Raw genomic sequence first — 13,995 nt, 5'->3', positions numbered from 1 at the left:
TCATCATTCTCAAAACATTTGCTCTCCACTTAAGCCCCTGGCATCAGGTCCTCATTTTCCCCTCGCTCTGCACTCCCCACTCCCTCATGAACCCTTGGTAATTTATAAATTATTATTTTGTCATATCTTACTCTGTCCGACGTCTCCCTTCAACCGCTTTTCTGTTGTCCGTCCCCCAGGGAGGAGGTTATATGTAGATCCTTATAATCAGTTCCCCCTCTCTACTTCACCCTCCCTGTATCGCCACTCTCAGCACTGGTCCTTAAGGGATCATCCGTCCTGGATTCCCTGTGTTTCCAGTTCCGATCTGTAGCATTGCTTTTTTTACTACCATTTCCAAGTGAGTTCAAATTTACCTAGGGGACCATTCTTTTCCTGCTTGTTTTGCATCTCCCCATAAATTCATTTCTTTCCCCCTAGGCAAGGTAAAAATGTTTTGTACATTTATTTATTTTAAAGAAAAATAATTAAAATGTGAATGCATGTAACTACCAAATAAGGACAGTTTATATAATTTTCTATGTATGTAACAAAGGCTTTGATAATTATGAGAAACTAAGTAAATGAGCCTTTAGCTCCTTGCCAGAAGCGGCCAAAACTAAAGCTCCAAATTTTAGCCCGTGCAGTCCAATACAGTTACTGCTAGCCCTGGATGGCTAATGACTTCTTAAAATGTGGTTAACAGAAAATGAGATGTGCTCAATTTGAGATGGATCAGATTTCAAAAAGTTAATATAAAAAAATTACATAACTCATTAAGAATCAGTGCATTTATAATTCTAGGTCTGTTCACTGACCTTTATGACTATCTCCCCACTGGTCCTGGGGGAATTCAGGAAGCTGCCCCCACTACCCTAAAGTCTATTTTGGGGGCTCCTCAGGGGCTTTGTGGCTGGCTTGGCTCTGCTGCTGATCTGTTATGTTCCTTTCTTGGTTGTGGGGTGTTCAGACCGGACTAACTCCCCGCTGTGTGTCCCCAATAGTATCCTGTCACGGTGTGCTCCAGTGAGGGGACATTGTGTCTTGCTTGAGCTGTTGTCGCCCTACAGTCCTCTCTGTGCCTTAGCAGCTCCGTGCAGGGACGTCATCCTCTGGGCTTGGTATGCCAATATGAGGTCTAGACCAGTGGTTCTCAATCTCTCTAATACCGCGCCCCTTTAATACAGTTCCTCATGTTGTGGTGATGCCCCAACCTAAAATTATTTCCATTGCTACTTCTTAACTGTAAGTTTGCTACTGTTATGAATCGGGCGACCCCGGTGAAAAGGTCAACCCAAAGGGTTGCAACCCACTGGTTGAGAACCACTGGTCTAGACTGTCCCTCTCTTTTTCCTTCTGGTTTGCTTCCGTGTGAGAGTGGCATGCTGGGCCCTCTCCCCAACCTGTAGGTTTAGTGCTGTCCTCTGTAGCACATATTTCTAGAGAGGGGGTCAGTTTAGCTCTGATTGGAGCTGGCCCTATGGCACACGACACATGGAATCCAGAATCAGGAATGGGAGTAGCGATACTAGGAGAGTAGGGGGAGGTGGGGAGAGGAGGGGCTAAGAGGGAAGCAGTCGCAATGATGGACACGTAAGCACACACACACAGAGAGAGACACCCCCTGGGGTCGAACAACAGAAGCCATGGGGTAAGGGAGACAGCAGTAGGTGTAAGATATGAAAAGAATAAAATTCATTATGGAGTCACAAGGGTGGGAAGGGGGAAGAGAGTGAAAAAAGAGGAGCTGATACCAAGGGCTCAATAGAAAGTAAGTATTTAGAAAATAACAATGGAACATATGTACAAACATGTTTGATACGACTGATGTATGGATTGTTATAAGACCTGTAAGAGCCCCAATAAAATGATCATTTAATAAAAAATACATAAAATAAAGTTTACTTTTGCAGAGGAAAAAAAGAAAAAGAATCAATGCATTTGAATTATGGTGCTGGCAAAGAATAATGGAAGTATCACAAACTTCTAAAAAGGGCAAACCAATCTATCTTGGATAAAGTACAGCCAGAGTGCTGCTTGGACATGTTGTCAAGAGAGACCAATCCCCCGAGAACGACATGTTTGGTGAAGTAGAGGGGCAGTTATGAAGAGGAAGGCCCCAAGGCGATGGACGGAGCCACTGGCTGTAACAATGGTCTCAAGTACAGGAACAAGTGTGAGCACGGCTCAAGACCAGGCAGACATTCGTCCCGCTGTGCATGGAGTCCTAGGAACCAACCCAATGGCACCTACAACAGCATGGAAATCTCCTTTCACTTTACTTTTTAATGTACCTGCAAGAAAATTTTAAATTACTTACATGGCTTGCATTATATTTCTCTTAAACAGTACTGGTATATGCCAGTACCACAACTTATTGGGCTTAGGTCTTTGGCTTTAGAACTTGATTCCTGTAATTATAATACTAATAATAAGATGAATCCTTTCTAGCCCTGAAGTTCTCAGGAGTAGATTTAAATATAAAGCACAATCACTCTTCCAGGCCAGATTTAATAGTATCAAGTTCAAAATGGTATACAAAGATATGCTAGAATCTTGTGAATTCTTATTGCAGAACCACCTCCACCATAAAATAAAGTCTACAAAGTTTTCTGCCTAGTTCCTTAGAGAAGACCCACTTTGGGGGCTGTCTAGAACTCAGAGTTCAAAGCACTCCTCATGTGCTAATCTAATCCAAGAGACTAAGGCAGGTCGGCCACAATCACCTTCACAATGTAACAAAGACATTGCTCAACAAATCTAGTCCTTCCCTGTTATCTGCATGTCCCCGGAGATGCCTCAAGAGCTTTATATCTGTGCAACCAAACCATCCTTCCCTTAGAAACACCTATTAAACTCATTTACAAATGGGAGTAACCAAGATTAGCTACAGTGTTTCTTTTTAAGAATTTAAACACACATTTTATGTTATAAGAAGTAAATGAGGAGCCGATGTCAGGGTCTTAAGTGGAGAGCAAATGTTTTGAGAATAACGAGGGCAATGAACGTACAACTGTTCCTTACACAATTAATGTATGTATGGATTGTGATAAGAGTTGTATGAGTCCCTAATAAAATGATTTTTTTTAAAAAGAAGTAAATGAAATAAAATTATTCCCCTTCCGCCTTGCAAAAAAAAATCTTAAAAGTAATGAAAAAAATTTGAAGTTTCAGTGATCCCTATAAATTTTTCAGAATGTGTAAAAATAATTTGATTGTTAATCTTTATCAACAACCAAAGGACAAACTGAGTTATACCCACTATTTTTCATACCTGCCCTAAAAATAAGACTCCTACCATTATTGCCTTCTCTTACCCAACTTTCCCTTTCTCAAGCAAGCAAGAAATCGTCTTCTCTGTTAAGTACCCTGCAACCAAAAGAACAGGCAAATACTGTGAGTCAACCAAGATTTCTAAGGTTTAAACTTTTGGCTCTCCTTAATAGAAACTGATTGCAGCAATGAGGTGAGGGAAGAAAGTTGCTGACAGGACAGTAGAAAGGCACAGGAGACAACATTCCCTGTAATGACCATTTAGGAGCCCTGGTAGAGTAATGGTTATGAATTGGGCTGCTAACCAGAAGGTCAACAGTTCAAAGCCACCAGCCACTCCTGGGGAAGAAACTGAGGCTTTTTATTCCTATAAAGAGTTAGTCTGGTAAACCCACAGAGGAAGTTCTCCTCTGCCCTACAAGGTCGCTGTGAGTTAACATTAACTCAATGGCAGTAAGTTTTTTTTTTTCTCTCCAGTCATATGAAGCAGTGCTGTACAACTGTTACCACAATCATTTTCAAAACATTTTTCTTCCTTCTTATACTCCTTGATATTAGCTCCCCATTATCTCCTCCCGCCCCTGCTGTACCCACCAGGAACCCTTATTCTAGTTCTCTCTAGATTCACCAGCAGTTCATATACCAAAAATATAGAAAAACAAGTAACAGAGAGTCTAGAATGCTACCAACAATAATACAGCAGAGATAAGGCCCAATCTGGAATACACACAAACAAAATATTAAAGACCAGATCAAGCTCAACCTGTATCCAAAGGGAAAACAAATGACAAGGTTTTGGCCATTCAAGTCACATTTACCATCTTAATCTACTACAATTGCCTCTCCACTAAACACTTTTTTGGAATGACCTAGCCCAGCCCTTACTATGTAGAAATATTTAACTTTTCTTAACATGCAGATAGAAATCAACGTTCTTTAAGCAGCCCTAAGAGAACAGCAAATCGTACCACAGTTCCAGCTTCCCAAATCAAGTGTTTCCCCATGTCCGGGTGTCTGGCACCTCTTGCTACACCATTCCCGACAGCTCCACCAAAGAAATTACATTTTAAAAAGTGGGGCTGGGACAAGAATGTGAAAAAATTACTGCCCTGTACTTTTACTGAACACTGCAATCTTAATAGGAATCTATCTAAGGCCAAAATCATCCTAATAATTATTCTAGATGGTTAGATTTTGTTTCCCTAACAAATGCAAGATAGATGAAAGGTAGTATACGATACGCCATAGCTCTTCTTGGGTCATCTTAGCTGTGTTCTGAATTCCTTTCATAATTATTTTAAACTTCACACCCAGCATTTGCTGGCAACCAAATGAACCAAATGAACCAAGCGAAAAGTTCCCAACCTTGCTTTTCGGCGCAACTGCCAAGCAGTGGAGCCTGTGGGTCCTGTGGGATGGGCTCTTCCAGATGCAACCAGGCCTGAGTTTTGAAGACATACAAATTGTCGTGATACATGTTTTCCCCAAAATTTTCTACAGATAGCTATGGAAAAACCACACTAAGACCACAACTACATGTTATAAGTGGGAACAAAACAGTTACAGCCTAAAGACAAAACTGCTGATCTGCTCAGAAAGCCTACATTCAATTCACAATAAAAAGTTCCCAACTTGAATTATTTACTTAATTGAAAAACATCAAGAGCTCAAATATATCTGTTCCCTCAAGTTAAAAACCATGAATTCCTATCTCCCATACCTTTTCCCTTTATTCAATGAAGAGCGTCATATAGTGGGACTAGAATGACGATCAAAAAGACCCCATGAAAGGTACACTCTGGTGAGAGCAAACAAGGAGTTAAAATAAAGACATGCTTAAAAAGTGTTGGGACATGCTTCAGAAATAAGATATGCCCAGAACACAGAGAAGAGTGCATTGAATCAGAAGCCGATCGTGAAGCTATTTCAACAAGCTGCGGAGATGATGGTATAACGCGGACTACAGATGTGACTGAAGCGACAGAAACGACTGAGGAATGGAAGTGAGAACACAGGAGGGATTTACAGTACCCAGAGGGAAACACTCATTCACTGAAAGGGAACACACAGTAATCTGCACAGGTTTGAATGGAGTCACCTGTGGGAATTCTAAGCAGAGATGTCAAGTGGGTGGTTTGAATTCTGGCTAAAATATGGTGGAAGACTCAAGCCATACAGAGTTACTGAAACCATCCACTGCGGAATTCCAACACGTAAGGCACAGCGAAGAATTAAGCCTGCAAAAGAAAAAGAACACTAGCTGGCGAGGGAGAAGAGTTCAATAGAGCTGTTCACGATGAGAGGCGGCAAGGCAGAAGGTGCGACCGGTCCTGGGAAGCAGCCACAGCCACACTGTGGCCCGCAGCTCCCAGTGGTGGAGGACGAAGACCAGACTGCAAACTGTGGACGGATGAGTGGACCTCAAGGGAAATCACGCAGGCAGAAAACAAAGGCCACTCATTTCAAGCAATGAGCCTGAGAAAGAAAGGGGAGAGAGAGGCAGCAGTGGCCGAGGGAAACTGGGGTTAAAGATACGAAGGGGCTTCAAAATTTACTGAGGATTTCTATTATCTTTTCATTCCATTTTTCCTGTTAACTTTTTGAAGGCCCCTCATATAAAGCAAGGTATAAGCTTTTCAAAGTTGACGAAATCCAATTTATTGAAAAGGTCAGATTTGCTGGATTGATCAGATAGGAGGAATCCCTAAAACTATGGTCCTGAGCCTCCACTCAAGTACTCCCTCAACACAAGAATACTTTCTTTTAGTAAATTGGCATTCTATGATGCTCACCTTCCCGACACAACCGCTGATGACAAAGCGGGTGAATAAGCAAATGTGGTGAAGAAAGCTGATGGTGCCCGGCTATCAAAAGATATAGCGTCTGGGGTCTTAAAGGCTTGAAGGTAATCAAGCGGCCATCAAGCTCAGAAGCAACAAAGCCCACATGGAAGAAGCATACCAGCCTATGCAACCACGAGGTGTCGAAGGGATCAGGTGTAAGGCATCATCAGAACAAAAAATCTTACCATAGTGAATGATGGGGGGAGTGCGGAGTGGAGATCCAAAGCCCATTAGTAGGCCACTGGAGATCCCCTTGCAGAGGGGTCTAGGGGAGGAGATGAACCAGTCACGGTGCGATGTAACAATGATGAGAAATACAACCTTCCTCTAGTTCCTAAAGGTTTCCTCCCCGCTCCCACTACCATGACTCGAATTCTATCTTGCAAGACTGGCTAGACCAGAGGAGGTACACTGGTACAGATAGGAACTGAAAATACAGGGAATCCAGGACGGATGAGCCCTATAGGACCAGTGGTGTGAGTGGCAAAACAGGGAGGGTAAAGGGAGAATGGGTAGGGAAGAGGGAACCAATTACATGGAACTGTGTGTGACCTCCTCCCTGGGGGACAGACAACCAAAAAGTGGATGAAGGGAGACGTCGGACTGGGCAAGATATGACAAAATACCCATTTATAAACTATCAAGGGCTCATGCGGGAGGGGGGAGCGGGGAGGGAGAGGAAAAATGAGGACCTAATGTCGGGGGTTTAAATGGAGAGAAAATGTTTTGAGAAACGATGTACAAATGCGCTTTACACAATTGATGTGTGTATGGATTGGGATAACAGTTGTATGAGCCCCTAATAAAATGTTTAAAAAAAACAAAAAACTATGGCCCTGAAATACCTTTTTAATCTAGAACTGCCCCCACTCCTAGAGGTCACCTTTCAGGTAAATAAATACTCATCTATAAAATGAACAATGATCCCCAAGAGGAAAGTGCTCCTGAAAACAATGAAACCACAAGAGACCAAAAAGCCAACATTTGCCCGAAAGCAAAGATTAGAAATCACGGAGGGACAGGAAAGCTTGGAAGGATGGAAACAGGGAGGGAGTGGAAATAAAAGTGCTGACACATCCTGGGGTGGGGGTGGGGGTGGAACAATGTCATGGAGCCATGTGTACGAATTGTAAAATGGGAAACTAATTTGCTGGGCCAAGTTTCACCTAAAAAAAAAACAAAACCCACAATAAAATGTTCTAAAAAAGAAAATGACAGTGATGAGATTCAGATATAACAGAAGGGATAATAAAGTGACATCCCTGCCAAGGCAAAGGACAGAGAGTTTAGGAGTTAACCTTAGGGAGGAGTACCTGGTTGGATGAATTATGGCATGAACATGTTTCTAAGTCTGGCTGGTGGGAAGTTAAGGGAATTCTTAGTGACTGGGTTCTTTTCTCCTGCAATTTCTCTCTGTACCTAAGGCCTTTGCTGTCAAGCCACTGCAAAATCAAAATTAAAAAAAACTCAGCCAGCACCTTGTTAGGTACTACATGGTCAGTTATGTCCCACAGAGATGCTATGCAAACAGAACGGAACACTGCATAGTCCTGCGCCATCCTCACAACTGTTCACTATGCCTGAGCCCTGCTGCAGCCAATGGGTCAGTCCGTCTTGTTGAGGGCCTTCCTCTTTCTCACTGTCGCTCCACTTTACCAAGATGACGTCCTTCTCCAGGGACTGGTCTCTCTTGATAATAGGTCCAAAGTACGTAAGATGAAGTCTTTTCCTAAAAGGAGTGCTTTGGTCACACTTCTTCCAAGACAGATCAGTTTGTCGTTTTAGCAGTGCATGGTATTTTCAATATTCTTCTCTAGCACAATGCAAATGCATACATTTTTCTTCAGTCTTCCTATTCAATGTCCAATTGTCACATGCATATGAAGGAATGAGTGACCCTACAGGGCAGGGTCGAACTGCCCTGTGAGTTTCCAAGACTGTAACTGTTGACATGAGCAGTAACCCCTAGAGACACAGCTGTGGTTTTGAACTACCTACCTTGAGAAGTGCAACCCAAAGCTTAACCACTCTACTGCCAAGGCTCCTCCGCAAATTCAAAATACGTTTCATATTCTTCACTTACCTATCGTCCTCTCCTGTCTCTTAAAATCTAGCTTCACTTTCATCATAATCAACTTTATGATGAATATTATCAATAATCTCCTGCTAATGATTAAGACTCTTTGGGCTTCCATAATTCTCTGGTACACCAGCAAACTGTGGTATTTCTATACCTTATTATTACCAGGTTCCCCATTGTCAACTAAATGTTGTCCGAAGTTCCCCAATGTCACAATTAACCTTGTCCTATCTGCTTTTCCAGGTTAATCTTAAACAGAATGCTGATTATCAACAATAATCACAATTCTGAATCTTGGCTTCTCTCCCTAGATTCAGTCTAATGCCCCTCTGACAGCACCACCAGAGCTCCTTCAGAACACCTCAAATACAACTTGTCCAAACTGAAGCTTGATCACCTCTTCAAAATGCTCTCCTCCTCTCTGTATTCTGTCAGATTATACTCACTGCTCTATCCACCACTGCCAGTTGCCAACTCATGGTTACCCTGTTAAGTGCAGAGTGGAACCATGCGCTCTAAGGGTTTTTAATGGCTGGTTTTTTGGAAGTAGATCAGCAGGCCTTTTTCCTTCCAAAGAACTTCTGGAGAAACTAAAATAGCTCATCTTGTGTTAGCAGACAAGAACATTTACAGTGTGCATGACTCAGACCACCCAGGAGGGGGAGGGAATGATACTTGACAAACATCTTTCATCTTACCCTTTATGCCTGTCCATGTATATATAACCTTTAAGGTCTTTGCCCACCCAGCAGTAACCAGCAGCTATGGCACCACAGGACTTGAATGGAAATGCACATTTTCAAGCCCAATCCTAGACTTCAAGGTGAGAATGCTTCAAGCACACATAAAGGTCAGGCAGTGCTGCTTAACTGCTTAATTTGTGCTGAACTTCTCAGCTCCAAAGATATATCATACCCTTTCAGATTTCTATTTCTCTACCCAAACTGTACCATCTGCTTCGAATGCTCCACTGTATATTTCGCATAGTGCCAAACCCCCAAAGCCAATCCCACTACTACCAAGTCAATTCTGACGCATAGTGACCCTACAGGACCAAGTCCAACTACTCTGTAGGGTCACTCAGGCTGCAAGTTATTACTAAGCCAACGGCATCATCTTCTTCCTCCTGTGAAGAAACTGATGGACTCAGTTTCAATTAGCAGCCAACACTTAATACCATTAATGAGTGAGGGGGCTTCAAAGAGTTTGTGGTAAAATTCCATTATCTTTTCAGTTCATTTTTTTCCCATGAACTTTTTGAAGCTCCCTCTCATGTGAGGGGCTAAATCACTTAACTAAGTTCAGTGGGGGGACCTGTGGTATTAAGTACTCAAGTGCATGCAGGTGTAAGAACACTATGCAGATGGAAGCATTGCCTTTAAACAAGAGGTAGGCTGAGCTATTATTTGTAAGTCACTAGCAAATTCGTAGAGGGTACTCTGATAAGATAAAGGGTGGTTTAAGATGAAGATTAAGAAGGGATTTTGCCAAACCATGGAAAGGCGGCAGTGAAAAGGAGGTTAATAGGAAGGAAATTAACAAAGATGGTGCTAAGGTGCTCTACAGGGAAAAGGGAATTGGCATATAGCTTAATGTCACCTTTGGCAACTTCGTGGGGAGGTGGGAGTAATGAATAGGCTAGCGGTAAAAGGGAACCTCCATTTCTTTAAACTAACAATGGAATGAGATAAAACTGGTGAGATGATCACCATAAGGGCAATCTTTCTAAAATGAAAAGAGAGGGACCAATTAAGAAAGATGTACCTCCACTCCTCATTTATCAACATGATTAGGTTCCAAACACTAGGATATTATGCAAAAACCAACACTGTGACCATAGAGGATGGTCATTTAAGATCACAAAACAGAAGATAACTACAGCATTATATAACTGCTGATCATGTTCATCACCACCGAGTCACGGAGAATCACGGCATTCATTACTGCCAGTGTATATTGTCAATGTGCAAAACAGCCAGATTTTTTAATACTTTCATGAATGTGAAATGAAACATAGTAAAGAGTTTGTGTGTATACTGAGGTAAGTTACAAACTAGTGTTCCACCTTATATATGCACAGGCTTATTTCTAACAAAATGTTGTCAGTGAATGCATGCAAGCAAGTGAATTCGCTCAGTAATATGCAAATCTTAGTCTCATTAGGATGTCTTTTAAAAAAAAAAGGACGAATCAAAATTCAGTGGCTTTTGAGAGGATCGGCTGGGCAACAGAAATTCATGGTAGAGCAGTCACCTCAAGTTATGGTGACTGCTTTCAGGAATTCCAAAGGTCATCTGGATAGAGCTCCTCAGAGGACACAAGGCCATCACAGAGGGTTATAAGGAAGAAGGTTTAAGAAAAAGGAATGATGAGGGGAAAAGGTGCAGTAAAGTTTCCACAAGGAATTTTATTCAAGGTAATCAAGGGCTTCCCAGGAGAATTTCTTTGGAAACCTTACTCCATCCACAGCCCAACCACATCAAACTTCTTTTGGTCCCCAAAACACAAATAGCATTTAAAAGGAACACAAATTTGAACCCCTTGAAGATACCAAAAATGTTTAGACATGGCGTAAAGAATTCCTTGGGGCAGGTTAAAGAGAAGAAAACACTGCCTTCAGAAGTATCTAGATCTACGTTAAGGATATGTCAAGAAACAAGAGCTTCACATTTTAATTTTTTTGTTTAATAGCGTTTTCTATGATTTTGTGGCACACACTCACGGAGGTGCTTCAAAGTACTCATGAGAAGATTCCATTATCTTTGAACTCCATTTTTCCATGAACTTTTTCAAGCCGCATCATGTATATGCCCCTGTGGCAGTGTGGTTAAATTACGGGGCTGCTCATTGAAAAGTCAGCTGGTCATAACTACCACCTGCTCCACAGATCTGCTTCCATAAGGATCACAGCTTTTGAAGCCCTGTGGGGTAGTTCAGTTGCTGAATCGGCAACAGGTTTGGTTTGTTGGGGTTTTTTTCCCACTGAAAAGGCTGAAAATGCAGTCATGCAACAAACATTTGCTAATAAACCCTTTGAATCAGTCAAGTGCTACAGGCTAAGAGGGGATTGTAACAGTAAACACCACAGGCAGTGCACCTGCCCTTTGAGATAAACTGGATAACTGATGAATGCACAACAAATAGGGTGAGGAGTCAATGTAGACAGACTGGTCTTGGAAGCAACTTTTATTTTGATGGTGGTATATTGGCAGGAATGTAAACATGAAGGAAAAAATGTGAGATAAAGTTCACATTTATCATTTTAACAATAAAGACTAAAGGTGAAGCAAAGTGACAGACATCTTGAATCTACTCCCCGCTACAACTTTGGCATCAGAATTCTCAATCTCAATACATAAAACTGGAGCAACACAGAGAAAGAGGACAGTGGCTTGTCCGTCATCAAAAGTGGCTGGGAGACCAGGATCATTGGCCGGTCTTTTGAGTTCTAAGGGGCCCTGGGAGCAGAGTGGGCTACGCACTGGGAGAAAGAGGAGGTCCTCTGCTCCCATAGAGATTTGCAGCCTCAGAGACCCCACAGGAGCAGTTCTACTGGCCCACAGGTTTGCTGGGAGTTGGATGGTAGTGGGTTTGGCTTTCAGTTCCACTCCTAAGGACGAGGTGAAAAACAGCAGCCCTCCCAAACTTTTGGGGGTTGGTGGGTCGGTTTCCAATCATCAATCTCAGCCCCGATGAACACAAGTGTGCTCACAGTGCCTAAAAGAATTTACCGAAGATCTAGAAATCAACACCAAATAATAAAAGCCTTCAGTACTTGTCACAGGCAAACCAACACATTCTTGATACATGGCAGTTGACCAGTAGTAGAAATTAACATGCCCTAATCAGGCAATCAAAGAAGGAACTATCTGGCTGCTTCAGGCAAAATAGCACAGACCTAAGCACAGACCAGGATTAATCTTTTTTACTTCAGCAAGTTAAGCTCTTTAACCTTTCTGTGCCAGTCTTCCGATTTTCACAAGAATAATTTTAATACATACTCTCCAGGGTTGCTAGGCAGATTGGGAACCTAGCATTTAGTGTTCAATGAAGGGATTATTTTACTGCTATTACTGCCCCTACTGCTTTACTATTACCAGCACTACTGTAACTAGAAGTAAACTACTACTGGCAGTATGACTTAATACTAAGTGTGGAAAATGCATCAAAAGAAGCCCTATCAATATCCAAAATATACCATAAAATTCTTTACAACCTATACAGAGACTGATCTAGAGAAAAATCTACCACTTAACATTCCAGTTTCTAATATATAAGCTTCTGCCATGATTTGTTAATGCAGGGGACAATGTTAACATTGAGTCATTAGCAACATTCCTAAATGGTCAATTTCCAATATACCCACAGCAATTATATTATTTCTGAGTTGATTTCTAAACTGAACAGTTAGAATAACAATAATTGTCTCATTTAACCAAAAGCAAGCCACTGTCCTCTAAGGAGATGTTCACTGCAAACTGGTGGTCATTTCATAAGCACAGTGAAATTACATGTATCAAAATATCCTTGGCAGAGATCATGCCCATCTAAGCGAGACTTTCAAAAAAAAATTGAAATACAGACACCTATCTAGAAATTCCAGAAGCAAAAATGTCCTAGACATAATTTGATAGCTTATGGTTCTTCCACCTGACTGCTTTAGATGTAGTTTCAAAATGCCTTTTTCTCTGAGAAAACATTAACATTGCCAACTTCACCTTCAGTTTGGTCTGGATAAAGCATGCCCCATGTAAACTGGTGACTGTGACCCTTCATCTTTTCAGGAAGCTTTACTTTGGATATTTAAGCGAAGTCTCAATTATATGGATCAAAAAGGTGGAGGTAGTGCTACAGACTTTGATCTAAGATGATTGTTGTCCTTATGAGACGGATTAGACTTGTTAATAGAATGCTGATCAGATCAAGTGGATCCCATGAGTAATGCTCACAGCTGTGACATCCAACAATGGAATTAACCTTTCAACAGGAAGCAGAGAGCCCTCCCCACAAAAGAGCCAACTGGTCAAGCTTTAGGGAGCACTTTAAAAAAAAAGAAGTCATCCTTCCGGAGGCTGCCTCCTATGGCCCCACCTCTCGATTTATTAGTTCGAGCTATAAAATAAGCCTGACAAGTGCTTAGCTTAGCGAATTACTTGAAACACTGATAGAAAGCAGGTCAGTTCCTTCGTATCAAAATGATTGTTTTCTAAAGGTCCAAGAAATTTAAAATACCTTTTCCCCTCCTCTCCCAACGCAATGCACAGATGGAAATTTACGGGTGTAGGAATTACTCTGTACGGCTTTATCTTCAAAACAAACCAACACATTTCAAACTCAACTGAAGTTACTAAATTTTCCTTTGCCCTTTGCTCTGCGGCTGCAGGAATCAATACTGCGCTCACGTCAACAGAAACCTCCTTTTGATCTTCCAGTCTACATCGTAATCCACCCATCTGTGCCCAGCGAGCTCGGCGAGGTCCGCCTCTTCTAAGGGAAACCAAGAATGCCTGGCTCGTGTTCTCCGCTTCTCTTTCCTAGAGGTCCCTTGGACGATGCGAGGCTGAAAAGCAGCTCAGTGTCTGCTAAATAATGGCGTTTGTAATTCAGCCTCTCCGCTAGGACTGCCCGACACCTGGACACTGGCCGCCCAAGGCTTTTGAAATTGGGTAAGGCGGGACGGGCGCGACAGCGAGGCTAACACGGGAAAATGCAGAAGCCGATCGAGCAGTCAGCACCCGCGGAAGGAATGGTCCGGGAGGCGCCGCGCTAACTCCGAACCCCGCCACCGCCGCCCCTCAGCCCAGGGCACACACCCCAAAA

At 42.2% G+C, this 13,995-nt stretch overlaps 1 protein-coding gene across 1 annotated transcript in view; it reads right to left on the bottom strand.

The window, feature by feature from the left end:
- CXADR (CXADR Ig-like cell adhesion molecule) overlaps positions 1-13,995 on the bottom strand; it is a 75,201-nt gene that overhangs the window by 60,245 nt on the left and 961 nt on the right. The gene's annotated exons all lie outside the window — the stretch shown is intronic.

The sequence above is a fragment of the Echinops telfairi genome, unplaced genomic scaffold, assembly GCF_000313985.2.
Source record: "Echinops telfairi isolate 266 unplaced genomic scaffold, ASM31398v2 ScPeMD7_7469;HRSCAF=8507_0, whole genome shotgun sequence".
NCBI classification, from domain to species: domain Eukaryota; kingdom Metazoa; phylum Chordata; class Mammalia; order Afrosoricida; family Tenrecidae; genus Echinops; species Echinops telfairi.
Note: the sequence above shows the minus strand (reverse complement) of the source record. Positions and strands in the feature narration are given on the sequence as shown.